The 19,101-nt window shown below is 43.2% G+C and overlaps 1 protein-coding gene across 5 annotated transcripts in view; it reads left to right on the forward strand.

The window, feature by feature from the left end:
* The window catches only part of slc8a4b (solute carrier family 8 member 4b), a 105,438-nt gene that overhangs the window by 3,006 nt on the left and 83,331 nt on the right, over positions 1–19,101 (forward strand). For 2 of the 5 annotated variants that reach the window (XR_004612010.1, XM_034569458.1), the window contains exon 1: positions 12,621–12,770. The exons of 1 other annotated variant lie outside the window; for it this stretch is intronic. The gene's annotated coding sequence lies outside the window, so the exon portion shown is untranslated. Of the gene's footprint in view, positions 1–12,620; positions 12,771–19,101 lie in introns of those variants that run through there. 2 more of the 5 variants (XM_034569462.1, XM_034569459.1) reach the window with 2 other exon arrangements.

Below are 19,101 nucleotides of genomic sequence, written 5' to 3' on the forward strand. Positions count from 1 at the left end.
CATAAAACTACCGTGCGTAAGAGGCTGAGAGTGTGTGAGTGACAAAAGCTGATCTTACACACTTTCATGTACTAGCAGAATCATGTACACGCGCATACTAAACACGGACTCGCACATGTTTGTGTATACGTCTGCAGGTTTTGAGTGTAATCTGAAGGAGCCATACAATTAGCATCCATTTATATCTCCCTGTACAAACCTCGCCCTGCCTCTGTGCCCCTCATCTGGCGGTTATTTTGGGAAACAGAGGCGGGTGCACGCCCACACTGTCTCCAAACCACCACTCAGTGTGCTAGAGCGTGCTTCTGTGTGGGTGTGTGTGTGTGTGTGTGTGTGTGTGTGTGTGTGTGTGTGTGTGTGTCGCTGCTTGAGAGCAAATACGACAGTGTATCCAAGTGGCTCCCGAAATGTTCCTTCCAATTCAGTGCCAGGGCACAGCTTGTCTGCTGCCACTGCCACAGCTTCACTCACTGTCCTTTCAAATATTCTCCCCTCTGTGCAGACCCAGGTTCAGTCAGTTAGTTCGGCGTGGGAGCTGAAGAAGATGCAGAGCAGGTTTTGAATTATTTGAGGCTGGAGAGCCGAGAGAGAGGAGCACAGGAGGAGTGGTGTAACAAAAAAAAGAGAGGATGATTCGGTTTCCCAATTCCCCCCCAAAAAGATGGGAAGCACATCTGAAATGCAGACAGTGTGCACCAGACATGGGGAGACAGAGAGAGATAAAGCAACAGATGATGAGAAGTAAAGCCATGACAGAAGTGTGTGTGAGAGTGCATAGAGAAAAAGGTGATAGAAGAGCACAGAAGACGGGTGTAAATGTATGAGAATTTGGGAAGAAATCAGAATGGCTCTGGTGGAAGAGAGTGACAGGGAGAGAACAAACCTAACCTACAGTATGTCATGAATACACTCCTCCAGCCCACATATTCAACCCCAGCCCTTTCATCACCGCTCTCGGTACATGCTCATTATAATCGGACCGCTCCCTCGCTGTATAACTGATCACAGGGCTGACATATGGCAGCTTTCTAATTACATTCACTCCGCCCCTGTGTAAACCTGCTGCTCCTGTAACCAAGCTCTTCTTAAACTTCAGTTCGGGACTAAAAATGGATTCCTGGCTTGGTCCTCCGCTGGATAAAAATACACGAATGTCCAGTTCAGCAAGCCATGTAATCTTTCTCTTCTTATGACATGTGGAGCATTTCTTCAAAGTTTGAGGAAACACTTCTTTTCCCAGAGCAAATAAAGTAGTCCTTTAAGAGGCTAATTCTTGTTTCTTAAAAAATGGGGTTAGTATCGATATAACTCATACCTGTGCACTAAATCTTAAAGCTACAGTAGGATGCTAGTTAGCTGAGCTTAGCATAAAGCCTGGAAGCCATATACTAAATATAAAGATGGACGACATGGCTACTCCTCCAAAAGTGAAGCCAAAGCGTCTTGATCGATTTTTTGTAATTTTAGGTATTTCTCATCACACCGATGTTTGTTCAAGTGCTCATTTTTTTGGCTTGGTTTTCATTTGTAAGGTGAAATGTCATGATTGACAGCTGAGACTGACTCACGATTGGTCCAGTGCCCTACCGTGCTCCATCCCCCGATAGAAATACTGCACAGACTCTGGCTCCAAACGTGCAAAATGGCAATGTTTGAATGGGGGATATTTTTGCTTGATTCTGAGTAGTGGGAGGAAACATAGCTGCGTCGTCCATCTTTATACACAAACTCTAACAAGTTAAATCTCAGCAAAAAATAACTCAAATATAATTATTTGGGAGAAAAACTATAAATAGTAAAATAGTCTTTTACAATAGGCTTGGCTAAAAGGTGAAAAGCAGGATGAAAACTATCTTTAATCTATACCCTGAATTTATAGGACACACACATGCTCCCACCCTGTGCATGTTCTTTATCTGGTCACAAGCCACACACACTCTTGTCCAGCCCTCTTTCAACCCTCTAATATTGTGAGTCTTTGGTTTTTTTCATGTGGTTGATGTGGTATGTATGTGTGTGTGTGTGTGTGCGTTCAGAATGATGCTGTAGACGTATATGCAGGCTGATCTGGAACACATGTGCTCCATATGTGAACTCTTGGGTGTATACTTGCACATGCTTGCCTAATGATACTTAATGAATAGTTTCTTTCTATAGAAAAAGCAGTTCAGTAATGTTTCCTGATTCTTAAACCCTTCACCTTTCATTTCTTGCATCTCCCACTTTGCTGCAACTGAATCATACATCAGTGAGAAAGCTCTGGCACAACCTCACCCACTCTAAGCATTATTGCAATGCTGCGTTGATTGTCTGCAGTAAATTTACTTTTGTTGGCTAATCAGTTTATGTGACACTCTGCCTGCAGCAGAACTTAATGTCATGGCTCACTGAGTTGACATAAAGCCCCCATACAGTGCAGCGCTCAGCCATATACAGCATACTGCATTTCCAGCGCCTGTGGCAATTAAATCACAATTTTCTGTAACACAGTGAGATGCAAATTTAGCTGTAAAAGACACAGTGGTCGAGGAAGTACTCAAACATTTACATTAAGTACAGAAAGTACCACATTCATTTTTTGACTTGAGTAAAAGTAAGTAATAGCCTGCTTGAAATATATAATTTTAAGGTTTAAGAATAAAAGTAAATGCGAAGTGTAGCCTATTCACTAATGCAACAGTCTTCTACATCATTAAAGCCGAGTCTCAGCTGTAGTCTCGTCTGATTCATAGACTGTATATAGGTCTGAGTCCATTTGAGTTGTTCCTTAAACTACAGCTGTAGGGGGCGGGATCTAATGTTACCTGCCCATTATGATTGGATCGGTGGACCAATTCCCCTCTCGTTATTGATTGCTTCTGAAACTAGAATGGCACTCATAGAGAGTAGACCTCCGCCAAGGCTCAACAGTCCCCATAGTTCAATCAAGATGTTCATTTATCTTTTATTTTTTTATTATTTCCAGTATTTCTCATTCCAGCAGTTAGTGTGCAATTTATCAAGATTATTCTACACTGAGTAGTTTTTTAAAAGTTCTTTTTTGCCTTAGCACATATTTTTTTTAATCATATTTTAATTTTGTATGAGAGTGGCCTCAGGTCACATATCAACCAGTCACAGTCATTGTGTTGTAGCAAATTACATTTATATTCCGCACAATAACTATTCGACCAGGTGACGCGTTCAGCTGCTCCGCTCCGTGCCTCTGTTTTCCCCATCCCTGTTTTTCAAGAGGAGCTGGGTGATCTATCCGCCTTAAAGATTTTATTTGTCTTGTTTTGACCGTGATGGGAGACAGGAAATTGGATGGAGAGGTGTAACACGGCACAAAAACAAGCCGCATTCTCTGCTCAGATGAGACTACACGGTATCTGCATTAGTAGATTTGTCTCCCTCATTGCCTTAATCGTCTCACTCATTTCACCAACTCACAAACTCTCAGCGTCTCCCCCTTTTATTCTCTCATTCCCTCTTCTTCCATTTCTCTCCCCTTGTGTCACCTTCACGCTTTGTCCATCTTCTTCTCTCATTCACTATCCCCCTTGTTCTCTCTCACTATCCCCCTTTTATTACACTTTCTGCTGTGTCTCTTTTTTTTTTCTTTCCCCCGATCTTTTTCCTCCCCACTTGTGTATCTAGGTTGCTCGACTGAACTAGTTCATGTAGAGCTTGCTGGCTGATGGCGTCATTTCGCTTTACTAATTTATGTACTTTGATAGAAACAAGCTGCTTGTTGGGTCTCAGCCAGGTGGTAACAGAAATCGTAAGAGCCTAAACAGAAACAAGAACAAGCTGAAAATCAGGAGGAAAAGTCGATTTTTTTATTTTTATTTTGGGGAAATATATTTTCACATTTCGATTTTCCATCACTCGGAGCGCTTTGGGACACAAAAAAAGTGGCGTAAGTCGTTAGCAATTACATTCAGCGTGAACAACTTTTCCTCCACTCTGACTGAACTTCTCACAAAGTTAGAAAAGTGCTGTAATACACTGCGGCGGGAGTGGCACAATTACATTAACAAACCATTGAATGCTAATGAGAACTTACACTGACTGCTGGCTCCAGCATGTCCCAGTCAGCAGAACAGAAACAAGAGTAAGTGATATCAGCATAACAATGCAAATCTGCATTAGAAATAATAAAATAAAGATTTTGAAAGATGGACGCCATTAAGGAATGGAGCTGGAACACGATGCCAATGATTCAGTGTATTTTTCATCCTACTTCTGTTCTTTAAAAGCCATCATATTATTTAACTATATCACTGACGGACATTTACTCAGTGGACGGATACATTTCAGTTTCACAAAATTATTAAAAGCAAAAAGCACTAGATTAGAGTGTTTACATACAACTTGTGTTAAATTGCTGTGTGTGTGTGTGTGTGTGTGTGTGTGTGTGTGTGTGTGTGTGTGTGTGTGTGTGTGTGTGTGTGTGTGTGTGTGTGTGTGTGTGTGTGTGTGTGTGTGTGTGTGTGTAGTGATATGAATCACAGTGAAAGGTCAGTATTGCTTGAGGCGAGAAGAAACAAAGGAGACAGAAGTGATGAATTGCAGTTTAGAACCATTGCTCTTGCAACACCCCAGGTTACTGTATATTGAATCGTGTGTATGAGACACACACACTCAGAGAAAGAACACAGGTGGATGCATGCATGTGTATTTGAATAGAGGATACTTGTGTGCACATGCATGCATGTGACGGAGAGCAGAGATGAGGTTATAGGTAATATATTGTTTATAGCGAGTACACATTAAAATTACAACATGATTTCATGTCAGGTGACAATTTAAGAGAGTGTGTGTGTGTGTGTGTGTGTGTGTGTGTGTGTGTGTGTGTGTGTGTGTGTGTGTGTGTGTGTGTGTGTGTGTGTGTGTGTGTGTGTGTGTGTGTGTGTGTGTGCGTGCGTGCGTGCGCGCGTGTCCATTTTTGCTCCCACTTTAGGACTGGTCCTTCTACGTGTGTTTCAGACATGTATGGTGTAATCCACAGAGTGATTTGGTCTGAGATTTCTGGGTGGAGTTGCCGAAATTCACGCACGCGCTTCAAAACTCGGCAGTTGAACTTTATTTGACACAACTTCCCCTTTTTAGTTTTTATATTCAAATTACACAATATACTGCACAAGTGGAGACAAAGCTTAGACATGGTTTGGCAAAAGATATTTCCATCGTGGCTGTGTTGATCACAGATTTTGACGTTTGCTTTCAGATGACAGCGCACGGCTGCCTTTAGGAATCTCTGAGCCCATCAGCTATAATCTGATGATGAATTAGCTTCTGGGGGATACAGCCAATATTCTGGGGCTTCCGGTGTAGACAGTTGATATCCAGGAGTTTCTTCTCCACAAAACACAAACAGTGACACCTTTTCTAGGTATTTTAGGTCCAGGTGACATTTTAGCTAATCTGTATTAACAGCTTTCTGTATATGAATCAAGATAAATTAAAATGCAGATAACCGATAGATTTCAATAAATATGTTCCACCTTTTTTGCTCTCCACACAGACTGTTTACCTGCGGACGACCTAAACCTATTGAAACTGGAAACAGTGTCCAGAAGGCTTCCAGACCCAAACTCTGCACATTCACAAAAAGAAGCTGTTCATAGAGATTATACCTTTGGTAATGCAGGCACCATCTGGCCTCCAGAGTGCATTTTCATTTTCACAAATCACAGGGAGATCTGGCAGGATACACAGGGATTCTAAATGTGTGTGTGTGTGTGTGTGTGTGTGTGTGTGTGTGTGTGTGTGTGTGTGTGTGTGTGTGTGTGTGTGTGTGTGTGTGTGTGTGTGTGTGTGTGTGTGTGTGTGTGTGTGTGTGTGTGTGTGTGTGTGTGTGTGTGTGTGTGTCCCCCCGTCATGGATCTGATTGGTTTCTGCCCCCTGATTAATCAGCGGCTCCATTTCAACACTGATCAATAACCCAGCATGCTGATGGAAGTAGTCCACATCTCATCTCATCTGACTCTGTGTGGGTGTTTTCCTGTGTATCATGTTGGCGAGTCACTCACTTTGAATGCATGTATCTGCTACAATGTGTGTGTGTGTGTGTGTTTGTTTTGGTGAGTGGACACAGCCTTGAATGCTACAGTATATCGAGCGTGCGAAGGTTTGTTTATAGTCGACAACAGTCGGACCCAGAGTCACGTAAGCATTTAGCAATCGACTTCTGTTGTGATTGACGATGTGCCTAATGGCCACAACACCACAGCGACAGATGCTTTGATGCGTGCGCATGGCCGTTACTGCTAAAACAACCTCAGGTGGACAGACAACTCACACTGTTTATGCGATTCTGGATCCATTCGTGTGGTTTCATGTGTCCAGGCGGGATTGTGGATGTATGTACAAGCGGGTGAGGATATGTCACCCTGCATATTTCAGCAGGTGTGAGAGAGACGTAGTGTAGTGTGGCTGCGACGCGCATCTCCCCTTTCAAATGATCAAGGCTCATTAGCTCGCAGTCCTCATCATCATTTCGTTCTGTTTCACGTCTCCCCCGTGGACTGCGCTCGGCATGACTTACAATAGCTTTGGTGGCCTGACACAGAGAGTCTGAGGTGGCTCGTGAATAATCAGGAGCCAACAATGCTTTATAAGCATGGAGATAAAGCAGAATGGCTTGATTAGAGAGCTGCTGTGTAATCATGTCCAATTTTTGAGCCGTCTCCCCCGACTGCCTGGAGGTTTCTGCAATGGGATTTGGGGAATTTGGCTCTATTAGCCTTTATTTACTGAAGATAGTTTCTCTAATCACACTGGCTCCTTTCCAACAATACGCCGCTTCAAACTAACATCACTAATGTGTGCTAGTATTTGTGATAGAGTTATGTCTCTGAACCTTATGATACTCTTATGAAAGCATGAAATTATGGTATTTTCAAGAAGTGAAAGTGATTGCAGAACAAATCTAGAAGTACACGTTTGGTAATATTTATTGTGAAATGCAGTCAGTTTGTGCTTTTTATAATAAAAATACTTTTTGTGAAGTCTTGGCTTTAAAAAGTTAGTTGAAAGCAGTCTCTGTATGTCGGCCCTGTGATGGGCTGGTGACGTACCCAGCGCTTACCCCATCTCTTGCGAAATGTCAGCTCTAGGCCTCGCGACCCTTAAAGGATAAATGAGTATAGATTATGGTTGGATGGAATAGGTGTGGACGGCCCACGTCCCCCAGCAACTGCTCATTTTCAAATGCATGCTTATCGAGAGCCATCACTCTCATGAGTTTATGCTGCAGGGGTTCAGCCTTGTGCTTTCGACAGCTGTAGAATCACCTCTGGTCTGCATTCTCTCCCCTCAGACCCCGGTGTGGCTTAGCAACGGTTTCAGATTTAAGGACAGTCTGTCCCTCGATAGCGACACACTGCTTTTACAGTTGGAAACCGTGGACACCACGCTCAGCTCCAAGAGCTCTGGCTTTGGGGATTACAGGGGCTGGATCCAAAAGCCTGATATATCTCAGGGCCTCCATGGTCATCCACCATACTACTGTCGGCTTCAGGGCATTCGGACCAAGGAAAGATGTCCAACTCAAAAAAGTCTTCCAGCATGTAGATGCCTTGGGATTTTGTGTCCTTTTTTTCTCTGGCCTGTCTCACACATCCTCACTAAAGTTGTTGCCACACTAATCTTTAAAATAATCCTACACACGACAGAGCAAATGAATGGTGGTTCAAATGAAACACGTGTTAGATATCAGAACACAATGCAACAGCATGCGTGTTGCACTGTTGTTTATAGGTACGTTGAATGGAGACGGATTAGGCCTGTATATCAACTTGTATAAGGAACAGTAACATGCGCCAAATCAGTGTGAAGAAGAAATTGGCTTTTGTGTAGAGCCAACTACCTACCAGTGTGTGTGACTAACAGACTTTGTGTTTCATGTTTTCACCCCTGTCCACTTGTTTTTTTGTTTGTCATTAAGATTACACAAAAACTGTTGAACGGTTTACAAGAAACTTGGTGTAGGGTTGCAGTATGGGTCAGGAAGTGATTCTGTGAATGATATGGCCATGATGGAGATCAGCACCTGTCACGGGTCAGCCTGTCTGGGACTGTGTCTCATTTCCTATAATTTGAAATTAAAATAATCAAATGATCAAAATGATTTATTGGGGATTTATGACCCACGGTTTGACCAAGTTTTTGTAGTTGTTTATCCAAGAAGACATGTTCAACTCGGTCCGCAGACTGAAGGCACACTGCCCCGGCCCCAATGACTGTTACAGAGTGCTGGTCGCCTGTTATTTCAATTTCTATTAGTATTGAATGTATTGTGTGTCCAAATCACAGACACTGAACTTTCTCTGGCAATTATCAATAGATATTCCAAGTGTGAAGTTGATTCGATTAAAGGTTCATGAGATATGTGTTCCACATACGGACAGATGTTTGTGGAATTAGTAAAGGTACAGTAGGTGGTTACTTGACTGAGGCTAAGATGGAGCAACAGGACCAAACATCAGTTGGCTGCTGTCTGTATGTAATTAATGTTCCTCACCATTAGTTTGCGATCAGATAAGAGGTTTTTCTCGCTGCTGAAATGAGAAGCTGGGCTGTGGGCATCCACAGCCAGACAGCTTAACTGGTGAAGGGAGTGTTACATTGTTCCCGTTCAATGCATCTCTAATTAGAGCTAGTTTGCTAGCCTGTAGTAACAAGGAGGGTGATTTAGTGGACATAATAAAATGATAAATGGTCTCCAGAGTTTCTGAAATAGTGTGTGTAGGCGCATGCTCTATATATATGCAGTGGTTTTAGATGTAGCTATACTAAAGTCTTAATGTTTTACATAATGGTTTTGGTCACATGGAACTCAAACAAGACTCATTACAGTCACATAAAGTGAACAGGACTGTAATCAATGTTTTACACTTTCACAAGTGTGATGCTAAAGAACCCAGTTAATATTTCATGGAAAACTGCAATTATCCTCCAGGCAGAAATGGCTCCCAATGCTGCCTTCAAACATGCCAATGCATCGTGGTACGTTTATCGGTCTCAGCTATGTTACAGTGGAAAGACACAACGCTCCACTTTTTCTCCCATTGCCATAGAAACTGAGTAGACGTGGAGCTTCCTCTGAAGATATCATTGTGGTTTGTTTGGGAATATGGAGGCTGACAGACACACACATGACGAGGTGATGGGGGAGGGTTAAAGGCACTGAATCTGTAATGCTGTGATGCTGAGCTGAGAGAAGAGGAAATTTGGAAGAGTTAGTCAGGAGAAAGAAATGGCATGAGGAGTAACGCTATAGTAGACTGAAAAAGATGCTGGGACCTGGAATCAGATATATATTTTTTAACTTTTTACTTTGAAAGTTAATGTTAAATGACTTCTTTGAAGCCTTTTGTTGTCGTTATGTGAATATGACAAGTATTATGTACTTGTTTTAATCACGCTTGTTTTTATATGTTGTTTCTTCTATTCCCTTTTTAAGTCTTTAGATTTTAATCGTGAGTTTTATGGAGTTCCCATTTCCCATTTTACTATTCAAATTAACGTGATGGCATCATGAGAAACAGAATTTCAAGCACAGATTTTTCATCAGTGATGTTTCACTGTTGAAAGAAAATAAAACGCTAATATAAGACTCAGATGCTGTTGGAGAAGTCTGTGAAGAGTCTGTGCAGTAGTGATTGGTGGATGGAGCTAAGGATGGTCCCACAAATACTTGGACTTGACCAATCGTGAGTCAGTCTCAGCTGTCAATCAATACATGTCACCCTGTTTTAATAGCATCAAACAACAAATTAAATCCAAACTTACTGGAAAATAAACACTTGAATAAACAGCAGTTTGATAACAATTACTTAAAATGAGAGAAACCAACTTTGAGAAAAATGTATTTAACGTGCATTTTTTGTTTGGTCTATGTCCCCTCCACTTACATGGAGTAGGCAGGGTTTATGACCTACACTACAGCCAGCCCTCACATGGCAATTGAGATACTTTGGTTTCACTTGTCGAAGCTGTTATGTCATCCATGTTTTTATTCGGCCTATGGGTTTTACTAATTATTCGGGAGAGCCTGACACTTTCATTTCCACTGTGTCACAGAGCCTGCACAACATTGTGCTGGTTTGGTCACTGTAGTTTATTTCGAGGCAGTCTTGCAAACACCGTCCTGCTGTCAGAAGAACTCACTGAAACACCAAATGTGTGTTAATCCGTGAATGAAAATAGTCACAAACAAATGCACGTTTCACAGACACATGAATGTCACTCAGGAGAGCGGATGCTGCGGCAGAGGCCCAACAATCCCCTTAAATTCAAATGAGCTGCACCAAATAACACACACTGACAAATATCAGTCCCCTTAATAAACATGCTCCATTAAACTATGAATTATTCTCTGAGAAATTGATGAAAATGTCCTCCCATTTTCCAATTGTTAAAGAAAGTGAAAACAATCTTCTACCATAAAATTGAAAGGCTTCTCTCTTGGCCCATGTCCGTCCTGTAGATTTTGTGTAATCCTGCTGATTAACCAACCAACCAATGGACAGGGCTAATAAAAGTTACAGAACAGAAAATCCACTGCCTTGTTCTTTAAATACAAGAAGACCCTGAAAGCGCATGTGATATTTTTGCCTTTGTACTTATTCCCCGATGTTCGAACACGGCCCAGTATCTTGTTCATTAATTAAGTGCTTTGATGTTACATGCACAAAGATTCACAGAATCCTCCGTTATGTTCATGGACTGTGGTTATTATATAGAAATCTGTGTAAAGGCAAAATGGATGTGTTGGGATCTGTGTGTATGCATGTGCTTATGTGCTCTTGCTTGTTCATGCATATTTTTGTCATGTTGTGAGTGCATGTGTGCACGTGTGCTTGTTTGTCCAGCTTTGCATTTGCACTTATGCGTTGAGCTGGAACACATTTGGATGTGGATGATTGCCGCATTCTCTCTGCGTATGTAAGAGTTAGGCTGGAATTGTTCAACGTTAGCTGGTTGTGTGTGTGTGTGTGTGTGTGTGTGTGTGTGTGTGTGTGAGTGTGAGTGATGGTGTCCCCTCAGGGTGTAAATTAGCTTGCGGCGTGAAGCATGGCCTTTACGCCGAGACAGAACTCTGATCAACTGTGTCGAAAAGAGCGATAATGTAGAACTACTCCTCTCCCTCATTATTTACACCGACCTCGGCGCTCCTCTCCCTTCTGCCGCTCCTTCACAGCCTCACCCATCCCACTCATCTCTCCTGTCGCCTTTCATTCTACCTCCTCCTTTCCTCATTTGTCCTCACGGCCTCTGTCCTCTCTCCTCGGCCCCTTTCACAATATTCTCTCTGCCCTTTCTCTCTAATTCGACACTCGCCTCCTCGTCCGCTCATTTCATCTCGTCTGCGGCCATCTTTCAACACCTTCTCTCTGGAGAGGTGAGGCGAGGTGAGGCGGACCAGCACTTAATAAATCCACAAGTAAATTCCTAACGCCATATTTCTGGGTCTGTAGTAAAACACGTTCACAGTGACAGTGTTTGTGTGGTTAGAGTTTTGATTCTTCATACTGATTTTTGACCTTTTTTATCCTATATTTAGCAGGAAGGTCCCAAAATCCTGCAAGATTTGCAGCAATAAAGTAGCATAAACACAAGCAGGGATAAATTACGCGCACAAAAACATAATGGCACTCAGTAGAGCACCTATTGCCAAGCCCCAAAACTCCAATCAACCTGCACCAAATTGCCCACACTCAGTTACCAGTTCCCAAAATATCCTTGATGTTTTTCTTCATCAAGATAAATGAATATTCTCTGCGAAATCAAAGAAAATCTTAAAAATGCCCAATGTTAAATGAAATGATAAATAAAGAGAAATTCCTCTATCTGCCCCCTGATCCAGATCCGCACCAAAAATGTAGTTGGGATCTTGAGGATAATTTTCTCTGATGATTGTGTTAGTAGTAGTAATTGTTGTCTACTTTCTCCATGTTACTCCACATTCATTATTTACTATGTAGCTTAATTAATTAGTTAATTCAAGTGTTATCAGCACAGTTTTGTTTTTTTGGGGGTATTTTACGCCTTTAATATGATAATATGAGACACAGAACAGTAAATGAGAGTTGAGGGACTAAAGGTCCCTATAGGAAGTTTGTGCTTCATGGTTGGTGCCTCTCTCCTCTCTCCTGTTCTGTTCCTCTCCTCTCCTCTCTTCATCCCCTCTTCGTCTTCTCTTCGTCTTCTCTTCTCTTCTCTTCTCTTCTCTTCTCTTCTTTCAACTCCTCTGGGTGATGCTGCTGGTCATGCATGCTTCTTTGGTTCACACTCATTGAGTGTCCCCCCCATCACACACGCTCATGAGCACACACACACACACACACACACACACACACACACACACACACACACACACACACACACACACACACACACACACACACACACACACACACACACACACACACACACACACACACACAGTCTAGCCCAGTGATGATCCCTCCTCTCCTGCTCACATCAGCTCGTCCTTCCTCAGCCTCCCTCCATCTCTTTTCTCTCTCTCTCTCTCTCTCTCTCTCTCTCCTCCCCATCCTTAGCCACGAGAGCGAGAGAGAGAGGGAGGGTGAAATAACGCGCGAGCGAGCCATCGGATGAAGTGCGCGTGCTCGGTCGTTTATTCGGTGTCTGAGTGAGGGACTGAACGGAGCGAAGGATGAACAGATGGAGGGATGAGTGCGTGAATGAATGAATGAACGGATCCAGACGCGGGCTTTCTTCCACAGCGCCGAACCGGTGAGAGGACGCAAACAAACGTGTGTATTACCTCTGTTATTAACGCGCATTTATGGTGATTGCATTATCCGTGCCGTGCGTGTGACACGAAGTGAAGAGAGACGTGCGACCTCTCTGACAGTCGCGTTAATTGCAGCGGCTGGTGGTGGTCTGCGCGGATCGGTTCGTGCGTAAAGACGGAGCTCGGAGCTGACAGGTGGCGATCAGGCGGAGGGTGAGCTGATGGAGACAAGGGGCATGCAGGTCCGGTGGGGGTCTCTCTCTCTCTCTCTCGGTCAGGTGTGTGCGACACCACTGAGCCTCTGCCTCATGCACGTCCAGATGAAACCACCAGCACCGCTCCAATTAAGCATTTCTCCAGCGCGCAGTCTGCTGAGAAAATAGGCAAAGTGTATGTGCGTAAACCGGGGATCCTGACCGGGGAGCTGTCGCTGCTGGAGGGAGATTATCCGTGATCGTTCCCCTCAATTGCAGGACTGTAACCCGGTCGAACGGGGTCGTGGACCGTGCAGGCTGCGGAGCTGGTGCTGGGTTAGGTTACAGGGTGAGAGATGGAGGGAGTGCGCAGGGTCAGGGTGCAGGGCAGGAAGGGACAGGATATAACTGTAATTGAATTATGTTGAAACGAATTACAGCCTTATGGATTATATATGCTGTATGGACAGTGAACTCTGTGGGTCTGATGAGGGAAATAAGGACGAGAAGGGATTAGGTGATTAAGATTAACAAAATTATATGCGATGATGATGATAACTGAAAATAGGGGCAGCATGATGATGAAGATTAGGAAAATGATACAAAAAAGGAAAAATGCTGGTGATGTAGATGATGATGGTCATTTTGATTATGATAATGATGGTAGTTTAGATGATGATACCCGGAAAAATGGACAGCATGATTATGAAGAAGATAAAAACAATGTTAGTAAAAAATAAAAACAGTAAATATGCTGCTGCTGCTGCTGATTGTAGTTTTGATGATGATGATAGCTAAGACTGGATGATGATGATTGATATCCAAATGATGCCAGTAAAATATAAAAACAGGGAAAACGGTGGTGATGATGATGGTTATGAAGATGATGAAGATTAAAAGGTTCTTAGTGAGAATAAAAACAGTAAAAATGCTGGTGCATGGTTATGATGCAGATGATGATGCGCACATACTTGTACGAGTTCTGGTGATGATGAAGATTACAGTGTTAATGACGATGATGAAAATGATTGTGATGACAATTATGATGATAATGGCAAATGGTGGTAGTTTTAATGATTACGAGGATTTGATGGATATTATTATTATGATTATAATAAGTGAGCTGTTAGTTTTATGATAACGGATGAGGTAATGATGGTGGTGGTGGTGGTAGTTTTATGGCCATAGCTCAGCCAATGGCAGCGTGACGATAGTGATGGGGACTTTTTTCAACAATGATAAATAATAAATTAAAGATATGTCGCCCTCTCAATAATTCAAGGACCCAAGCTGTCTCAGGAAATGTAGGCTAAACATTAATTTGCATATCTCTAACCATTTTTCAGTTTACGTCAGCTACATGAAATCTTTGTGTTTAAAGCGGCTTCGATGCTGTGACTGTCCAGTGACTGAAATGTGGGCCACGTCTGCAGGGTGGATACGACAGTTCCCCCATGCACAGGGTCAGAAGTTTATTTCAGTGTTTTCTGATTCAGGACGCTTTCAAAGTGTGAAAGGCGCCTCGGACAACAAACTAAATTTTGTTCGACCAAAAGAGGTAGTCTCACCTTCTTGGGTAAAGCCTCTAAAAAGTTAACCTTTGTAGGCCTGAAACATTCTGATACAAAGAACAACTTGATGATTCTGACTGAATTTCCATCAAAGCTCAAATTTTTAAACGGAGGACATCCCACTGGATGGCTTTGCTCTATGTAGCTTTTATTTGTATGCTTTCGGTCTCTGTACAGGTCGCCCATCTGCTCACTTATACATCCCGGGCGATCTGTGACTGCGAACGACTGCAGAGAAACCAGGTGTCAGGAAGTTAAAGCACATGCATTTATTCATTATTTTGTGAGCGGCCTAATCCCAGAAATGTCAATATTGACATTGATTTTGGTCTAGCTGTCACATTAATAGTCCGCCTCTAGGTTTGCGTGTGTGTTTTGTATACAGGCATAATAAGTGCCGGCCTGTGTACCGACTAAGTCTCTTTGTATTCATGCCAGTGCCAAAAATATCCAAGACTGTCTCACTTCTCCGTCAGTGTTTTCCTGTCCTTACCTGTGAGTGTATCCTCATCTAATCCATTAATGACTTCAACAACACACTCACTTCCTTTGACCCGCGTCTCCGCCTCTATTCTTGTCCAAGTTAATCTGGTTATGTGTATCACTGGCACTCGGTCTGGAGTTATTTGTGCGCTTGTTACCGGTTGCTGAACCCAGGGATCCCGCTAGTGTCAGCATGGTGTGTCTGTCCAATGGCTGGGGGGGTAGGAAAGTCCTAGCGGTCATAATCCTCTTCTCTCAAGTGTGTGTGTGTGTCTGTGTGTGTGTGTGTGTGTTGCATGTCGTTAGTAGTGTCGACAGGGAGGAAGGGGGGTTGTTGTTGAGATAGATGCCGTGTGTTGTGAATGGTGCAGCAGGGGGCAGATGATGAAAGGAGAGTAGAAAAATAAATAATGAAGAAGGACCAGGGGAAAAAATACATTTCACAATATAGGAAAGCAAGAAGGTTCCCTTTTCGAATCCTGGTTTGGCCGTGGTCTTGTTTGCTGCGCCGATATGCTGATGAACCCAGCCTCTCACCCATTGTTAGCCCTTGCGACCCCCGAGAGGATAAGCGGTATTGATAATGGATCGATGGAACTATTTATATTTTTAGGTTTTTACAGCAATTGCATGATTGATTATATTTACACAGCACACTGTTGTGGGTGTGTCCTGTTGTATGCCTCTTTTACACCAAAATAAGCGGATATACGTAGGTTTTTTGAAACGCAAGTAAACCCACTACAAAAGGCGATTGATTATTTTCCCATTGACTTTAGAGGAGATTGCCTTTCCATTTTTTTTCCCACCCCGGTGCGTCATGTTTGACTTCACGACAACTAAATCGCTCTCTCACCTTGCTGTCTTTCCAAATTACTGCATTCACCCGGGCGTCGCATTTCCATCACTCCCGAATGGAACCGGAGCTAATTAAAATCTGTGTCTACTGAAGGGTCCATTCCCATTGCAGACAAAAGCAAGATTTTAGCTGATGTTAGAGGGTATTTTGACTAGTGGAGAAGGGGCTGTAGTCAGAAGTGGTAGATGGTCCCTAGAGGTGACACATTAAAATCTTTAACATACCATCCGCTTATTTTTGAATATTCCCCCTGAGGCCTCCTGCACTAAAACAGTGGTTTGATTTACATTTTTTAAAACCAACACTCCATCTCCTTCATCCGTTTGGACCACAGTTTAATCAGAATCATTTCAAGAGGCATTTTAATCTTACTGCATCAACTGCGAGTCCCGCCCCTGGAGCTTTAAAGCATGGCCTCCTTGCTACAGGTTTATGAATTAAGTCGCTTTAACAATTGAATGTGAGGACAGTGATATATGTGTTCATGGCCTCTGTAACTACGGCACAAAGTCACCTAGTCAGGCCTACACTGTCGCAGCGTGTTCTGAGAATGAAGGCCAAGGGGCAGTTCTTAAAACTATAAAACTTCAGACTATCACGCGTGCCAGCATGTGCATTTGTTAAATTCAGCCATAAAACTGGAAAATGCAGCATGACATCTGATATATCACGAGACTGCTGGGAAACACCCTCTGAGTTAAAAAAATAATAATTTAAGATGAGTAGTGCCGACCTAATATCACCCTGATTTCCCTCGTGGGGACAAACAGGTTGGCCCCTCACACATCAATCATCCCAATCAGCTTCCAGTCACTCCCAAAGCGTCACTTCAGGGATTCACTTGACAAGTTTATTGCCAAATGGTGCGATTTCCAAGCTGGGCAGCAGTTTCCAATGTAGCAACGGTGATCGCACTTACACGGCAGAGTGATTTGGCCCTTGCTCACTCGTGTGCCGCGCTTGGTCCTTCAAAGGGTAAGCGGCTAATGATGAACAGAGTCCTTAATAGCCTCTAGCGCTGAATGCAGCATGCAGCGTTTTTCTCTGTCCTGATATTGACCAGGACCAGGGAGCTTGATCAGAGACAGGACAGTGAGATATTGCAGTATTGCCTTAGCTTAGTCTTGGCAAAAGTCAGTGTTTGAACTCACTGCATTTATCACACGTCCCATGTGTAAACTCCTAATGCAATCGTATTTTATGTCAACTAAAATCCACTTTTTACAACTATTCCAGCAGCATTAGACATGCACTGAACTCTGGACAAACTCCTCAGCAGAATCAATGTTCTGTTGTTGTCAAGGCGTCTGAGCGGAGACTCTCCTGCTGCGTTCTTCCTATGTGAAAGGCAAACGCGTCCAGACCCTGCATTGTGCGGACATTTTGCAGAGTTCATGTAAGAAAACAGCTCAAGTAATTCACAAATGTAGATTACATGAAGCAGAAGCATCAATTTCCACTCATCAGTCAAACATTGAACAGTCGGTCACGAGCTTCTCACTGACAGTACCTCAATAGATCCAGGCGTGATGCAGCAAAAAGGCCCCTAAGTGTTTCAGCAGAAGTCTCCATCATCAAGTGGAGGGATAAGTGAGTGCTCTACAAAGAAATGTACAACACTCCTCTCACAGTATATTCCCCTTTATTCACTGACTGGAAATAAATAAGGATTTAAAGGTGAAGGGCCACTGTCAGCAAACAAATCACACGAAACCAACTCTGCCATTTCTCACTCTTCGCTGTGAGTGCGTCTGTGCCCACAGGCTACTGAGCAGTATTGTGACTGATCCCAGACATTAAAATAATAATCTCCTCATCCACAGACATTTATCCACAGCAGGTGAAGGTTTAACTTCCCGACCCACCACTACATCCTTTTGTCTTTGTCAGTTTTTGCAGCAAATCGCCTCTATATGTATTCTGCCCCCTCTTTCATTAAGATAAAGAAGTTCTAACTATTGCTCCCTCCATTTTTTTCACATCACTGGTCAGTCCTGCGTCGCCTGCTATCCCAAAATGCCGTATGAAGCAAATCTCTCGTGTCAGAAAATTAAAGACATTACATGTAAAAAATTCTTCAATAAACCTAAGGTGCAGAATACAAACACTCTAAAACAGTGTCATGTCATGAAAACGGTGACTGCAAACGTCTAAAGGGAGAAGCTCGCATATGACGCAACAGGTCTTATATGGCTTAAAAATACAACAATGTGCACACCCACACACACACAGGTCAACACAGAACAACCTAAATCCGACAGATGTCAACTTCCAAACAGACGCGCACACACACACACTTGATGAGCCGGACATTGATATGCAGAGCGGCTCCTCCTGCCGCCGCCAAGAATAGAAATCCCAAGGTGAAGGAGAGCCATTTGTTTTAGGAGTAACCTCAGCATATGGCACACACTTGAACTGGTGACAGTGTGTGGGAGAGGTGGTCACCGTGTCTGTGAATCTGTCTGTGTGTCAGTGCCAGTGCCATGACTCACAGGGCAGACTGTCGTGGAGATGTTATTATTGTTGTCAGCAGTGTTGTTGTTGCCTTAAATTACATTTCAGGGGCTGGTGTGATGCTTGGCAGCATGAGACTGTGCTAAGAGGAGAGAAATGACTAAGGTGGTTATGATTAGTGGAGGGGGAACAGACATGAGGGGAGGGAAAGAAAAGAAACAGCGTCTGTCCTTTTCGCAGTTGGTCTCCGAGGCCAGCTTCGGCACAATCTGCTGTTTTGATTTCATGAATGGCCAAATGGACAAACGCAGACGTGTCCAGTCGTCTGTGAAAATGGGCACGGATGAAAAATGCATTGACCTTTTAAGCTTTTCTGAATGGGTAGCATCATGTGAAGAAGACAGATGTCGGAGGCATTTTTTTAAGGAGGAATAAGTCTTCGTGGTGGCTACTGGTTGTCAAACAGATGAAGCACTTGTTTCTCAAGCACACATTTATTTCCTGACAGTTTTCTCTCTCTGTGCGTCTGGCTCCCCCTACATTTCCCCTCCCTTCTCTGCCCTGTTATTTCGTCTCCTCTCTCCCTCTCCACCCTCTCTGTGCTGCTTTCACTCTTTCATTTTCTCCATTCCTCTGTCTCTCCCCCCTCTCTTTTCCATCCCAAAGTTCAGCTCGTGTCTGTTCGTCTCTCTCAGCTGAAGCAGTTAGTTTTCATGTTCAGACTTCAGCCTACAGTCCAGTTCTGTGGCAAAATGTAACACTAATAAAACTTTCAAGCATAAAGGC

This window comes from Hippoglossus hippoglossus, chromosome 18 (genome assembly GCF_009819705.1).
Source record: "Hippoglossus hippoglossus isolate fHipHip1 chromosome 18, fHipHip1.pri, whole genome shotgun sequence".
Lineage (NCBI taxonomy): Eukaryota > Metazoa > Chordata > Actinopteri > Pleuronectiformes > Pleuronectidae > Hippoglossus > Hippoglossus hippoglossus.